General features: G+C 34.7%; 1 pseudogene; it reads left to right on the forward strand.

Annotated features, from left to right (window-relative positions):
• The first annotated feature begins 4,460 nt into the window (after positions 1-4,460).
• LOC127202307 (DNA replication complex GINS protein SLD5-like) lies at positions 4,461-5,176 on the forward strand (annotated as a pseudogene).
• Positions 5,177-6,101: the final 925 nt, after the last annotated feature.

Raw genomic sequence — 6,101 nt, forward strand, 5'->3', positions numbered from 1 at the left:
AATGAATCAGACAACATTAATATAGCAACCATTCAGTTTCTAAAGCAAGGAAAGATGAACTAAAATACAAAATTCAATACTATTCCTACCTGTAAAAAATCTTAAAGAACATTCTCCACAGTTGAGTGGAGAGTGGGATATGACTTTCTCAAATATTCCGGTGCCTCACATTTGACCATGTCCCCTGGAGGGGGAGACCTGGTGGCACTCAGAGGAAGGACAGCAGGTTACCAAGAAGAGACTTGATACCCTATGAGCATATACAGGGGGAGGTAATCCCCTTCAGGAACAGTCATAGGGGAGGGGAATAAGGGGAAAATGGGAAGGAGGGAAGAATGGGAGGATACAAGGGATGGGATAAACATTGAGATATAACAAGAATAAATTAATAAAAAAAAAGCGAAAAGAAATCTTAACTTTCAACTTAATACACAAAGACTGGCTGATTGGATTAAAAATAAGATTTAAGTCTTTATTGTCTGAAAGACTCATTTGTTTTGATTTTTATTTTTTTCTAGTCTTTTTAATAAAATGGTTTTTTCCTTTTACATATACATTCATAATATATATATATATATATATATATATATATATATATATATATATATATATATATACAATAAGCTACCTACAGCAAGAAGACTCATGACACAATCAGGAATTATATAAATGTTACATTCTTAGTGTTTTGGCTATTTGTATTTGGTAGCCTTAAAGAAAACATCTTTCCTATTTGGTGCATCTGAAATTCTGAATGAAAATCAATATATATATCAACATATATCTTATCATTATCAACTTAAAACACCTATCTAGACCAAAAACCATGCTAACCCCTAAACAACTAAGCTTATTTGTAAAATTAAACTATTTGGTATTCAATCCCATCAGACACTTGAGAAGGAATAAAATTGATTACTTTAGTATTACCGAGAGTGGATCTTAGCAGCTTCCTGTATGAGAAGACTACAGAGACAGTTTGCTACCTGAAGAGTCACTCAAAACTCTCTATAGCATTTAGGATAAATAAGTTATGCAAGTTAATTTTAGTTGATCAAATCATGGTCCTATCAATTACTAGTCTATTTTTATCATAAGAATATACATCTTAGGTACAATAGATAGAAATGATCTATAGAAAAATAAAGTAAAATAATTAGATAAGGTTTCAAAAACCTCAGAGAAATACAGAATATGGCATTTAAAAATGTTTTTATTATTTTTAAAAATTCACTGATAATGAGACAAGTTAACACCTGGCAACACTCAGCCTACCTCAAAGAGGGTGATGAGCATCAAAGAACCTCCTAATGGAGATGGCTTCAAATGTTGCAAACAAGCCACTGGGGAAAGTGTCTTCATTTCTACCATAGACAGAATTCTGCTTAAAAAAGAGCAAGCTTGGATGCAGGCAAGGCAGAGTTGACAGCCAAACTCTTGTCAAGACAGGGTAAGCAAATCCTCAATAGTTCCTGCCTTACAAATATGTCTGTCACATATATTGGTCCAGAAGGATGACGAAGATGCTCCAAAGTTTTGTTTTGTTTTTGACACAAGGTTTCTCTGTGTAGGCTTGGCTGTCCTGGACGCACATGCTGCTCTCAAATTCACAACAACCCACCAGCCTCTGCCTCCCCAGTGCTGGGATTAAAAGTGTGCACCATCATGGCTAAGAATCTTATCTCATTGGTAACGATAAACACTGGCTAAAAGAGGTAGGATGGAAATGGCATTCTAAGCAAATAGACTGTGAAAACTAGTAGAGGAAGATATACTACTATTTGACAGAACAGATAAAAAAAAAAAAACAATTAGTAAGCATGTTTTTAAAAAGATGGACACATATTATACACTATGGAATACTACTCAGCTATTAAAAACAAGGAATTCCCGAAATTTGTGGATAAATGGATTGAGCTAGAAATGATCATAATGAGTGAGTTAACCCAGAAGCAGAAAGAATCAAATGGTATATACTCACTTATATCTGCATACTAGCCCAAGGGGCATGTCCCACGAAAGCCTTCACTTACCAGGAAACTGGGACAGAGGGGAAGGCATCCTATTGGGACTCTAAATGAGAGACGCATGGGAGAACAGCAAAATAAAAGGATCCAGAGGGTCCTAGAAATCTACAAGTAGAACAATATGATAGGCAGATTTGGGCCCAGGGGTCCCGCTCAAACTAAGGCACCAGCCAAGGACAATACAGGAGGTAAACTTTAAACCCCTTCCCAGATCTAGCCAATTGGTTCAGATTATTCTCCACAGTTGAGTGGAGAGTGTGATACGACTTTCTCACGTACTCTGGTGCCTCACATTTGACCATGTCCCCTGGAGGGGGAGACCTGGTGGCACTCAGAGGAAGGACAGCAAGTAGCCAAGAAGAGACTTGATACCCTATGAGAATATATAGGGGGACGTAATCCCCCTCAGGAAACAGTCATAGGGGAGGGGAATAATGGGAAATGGGGGGGGGGGAATGGGAGGGATACAAGGGATGGGATAAACATTGAGATGTAACAAGAATAAATTAATAAAAAATAAAAATTAAAAAAATTTAAAAAAAAAATATATATATATAAAAAATGTAAGTACATCTGCACAAATGTTTCCACATATTACATAAGAAATAAAATTAATATTATAAACATACAAAAGTTTTCATATCTAATAACAGTAGATTATTTCAATTCTTTATATTCATCGATAGATAGATCTTCAATATTCAAAAGAAAAAGGGTAGAAGAAGCCAATGGTCAGAATATTCTCCACAGTTGAGTGGAGAGTGTGATACGACTTTCTCACATACTCTGGTGCCTCACATTTGACCATGTCCCCTGGAGGGGGAGACCTGGTGGCACTCAGAGGAAGGACAGCAAAGTAGCCAAGAAGAGACTTGATACCCTATGAGATAGATAGGGGGACGGAATCCCCCTCAGGAACAGTCATAGGGAGGGGAATAATGGGAAAAGGGGGGGGGGAGGAATGGGGAGGATACAAGGGATGGGATAAACATTGAGATGTAACAAGAATAAATTAATAAAAAAAAAAAAAAAAAAAAAAAAAAAAAAAAAGAAAGATATACCAGTAAAAACTGTAACAATTATCAAATGAAATCAATAGGAATTTACAGAATATCCTATTAAAGAGCTGAAGAATGCAGTCCTCTCTGTAATCAATAGAATTTTCTCCAAAATAAATAACATTTTGGTCAACTGCAAATATTTTAAAATCCAAATCTAATTAAAACCTTTTCATCTATCATGTCTTCTTACAATGAAATAGTTCAATTTCTACACAGAAAATTGAACAAAAAGAGCAGAGGCTCCTCTAGCAGCTTAACAAGTAATGAAGTCAAACCAGTGATAAAGTCTCTCAACAGACAAAGGTTCAGAACTTGAATAATTCCATTGTAAATTAAAGTACTCTTTTAAAACCCCTAGCAATATTTTCAAACTATTCTCAAAATTACAATGGAGAGAAATATCCAAATTCCGTGTGTAAAGCCAGTCTTACTCAGATAAGCAAACTGAACATGATTCTGGATTTTTGCTCTGTTACATCTTCAATAATTGAACCTTACAAAGACATTTAAGATGCATGCAGTCATGTGTTATACTTATAATTCATATAGATAATATTTCAAGGGAGATACACTTTTGATTTTTAACTGGATGTACTTAGAAACTTCAGTCATACAGGTTTATAAGTTAGTGTGATAGACTATAAGGTATTTTTTCTTTACAATATATTTCATTTCTTTTTATGTTCAAATATATATATGTAATAGTCTGTTCAGCTTTATTCACACTGTACTTATGTAGATTCAGAAAAACATACATACTTAGGGTATACTTTCAGTATATTAAACATTGCTTACAGGTAATGAACTTTTATAATGTAAGGGCCATATTTTTACTTTTCATTAGATTGATAGTAAAGAAAATAAACAAATGATCCGCCATTTGAGTACAATCTGGACACATAGTAATGCATACAATAAAAAGGATTTGCTCTATGACAGACTACATTCAAGACTGTGGTCCCAGAAAATGATTGTGTCAAGTAACATTCTATCCTTGAAGGTGTGTGCATGCACTCACTTAAAATGTGTTTTCAGAATACATTGTTAAGTGACATATGCCTGTATATAGTAATTTTAACTACATTCCATTGTCATGAAATTAATAACATAAATCACTACTATAAAGACAGAACAATTATCATTAAATATGATCTTAGGAAGTTCATAATATATTTTGTCCTTTATTCATTGTAGAAAAAAATTATCATTATTTGTTTATTTTTAAAGAAGGCTTTATCTTTCTTTTATTTGCTTCAGTTTATTTGCACTCTTTCAAGTCCTACCATTATCCCCTGCCCTCCATATTTGGAAATGTAAATATTTCTGGAGCCTCTGAACACAGACTATGCTGGACAGGAAGAGAGGGAAGAGGATGCAGCAGTCTTGTCCTGCACTGATGGTTGCTCTAGGAAACCTGCTGTAAGTGCCTGCTATGAGATTCAGATTTATAACTGATGACAGAATCAGAATTGATCTTGATTCAGAAAGGATGAGAGAGAAAACCAGATCTCAGTAGACAGGATTCTGAGGGAGGTAATGAGGAGGTGATCTGAAGAACTTATGGAGAGGCTGGAACAGGCCTGGGGGAATGAGAAGGTTGCCCCTGAGCTGCTGGAAAGCTCAGATGAAACTGTTAAATGTGTCATGGAACAGCTTAGAAAACATGGCAGAAAACCACAGAAGAGACAAACTGTGATCTGAACGTCAATATCTATCAAGTGGAGATGGATGGGATCTGTTATGTCCTTAGCAGCTACTCGTAGTGTTGACTTGGAAAGATAGAAAAAATTTTCTTTCATCGGAGAAAATACACTCAGGGGTGGGATGAGGGGTAAAGGTGTGGGTGGGGATGGAGAGGGTGGGCATCCAGGGTTGGGGGAGGCTTCCAATCTCTCTCCAGAAGACTTTATCTTTGCCATGGACTATATGGATCACATAGAGATCCGTTTTTTAAATTTCGCCACAAAGCACATGCCTTCTAATCTTCAAAAAGTCGACATCTTGAAGGCAATTCCCATACTAGATGCAGGTTCCCATGTTTCTGATAGTGAAAGAATGACAAGCAGATGTGCAGCTCTGGAGTCTTAGCTACTACTCCAGTGCCATGTCTGTTTGTTCATTTTTATGCTCCCTGCCACGATGGTCATGGAGTGTACTTAACCTCTGTAACAGTAAGCAGGGGCCCAATTAAATACTTCTTAAAAAATAAAAGAAAGAGACATGTGTCATTACAGTGTTTTGCATCACATTTTTATTTATCTGTAGAAAAATTCCAATAAAATGAATGGATTATAGTAAATGTCTCATAGTAAATTCAGTTATTGCATGATAGATAGTGAAAGAAAATTATATGCTTAATGGAATGTCTTCTTCCCAATATGGTCAGTGGTTTGTTTCATAAAATGCTATAGATAAAGCAGAGTATGTGATATGAATGCTATTAAAAATATAATGTATTAGTAATCAATATATCTTTCAGAAACTGCCATCATAGACATAATATTTCAATATTATACTATATAGATATTTTGCAATGTATATGTTTTAGTTCTAGTGAGTTTGGTGTCAATTTCATGTTCTTAGTAATATAACTAAGTTTCTAATAATTCTGAGTATTTCCAAACCTTATATTTTTTTTGCATTTCATCTGATATATTTATAAAGAAATCAAGTTCCTTGTTGGTTAAGATATTATGCATATACATATATTATATACATAAATAATATATAGTTAGATGGTAATTAGACAATTCTAAAGCATAAAATAGTTTTATACTTTGTATTTTATACTAAAGCATAAAACATTTTGTAATAGTTTTTACTAGCAATTGCCTTCATATATTATCACTGTCAGTTATAGGTGAGGAAACACATTAGCTAAACTACGGTTCACACCATGAGTGACAACATAAATTATGAAACCAGGTGGTCACAGCCAGCATCTTTCCTTCTTTGATAAAGACCAATTTATCTCTGAATGGTTGGACTTTTCCCAATTACACATTATGTTACA

Source organism: Acomys russatus, chromosome 18 (assembly GCF_903995435.1).
Source record: "Acomys russatus chromosome 18, mAcoRus1.1, whole genome shotgun sequence".
Lineage (NCBI taxonomy): Eukaryota > Metazoa > Chordata > Mammalia > Rodentia > Muridae > Acomys > Acomys russatus.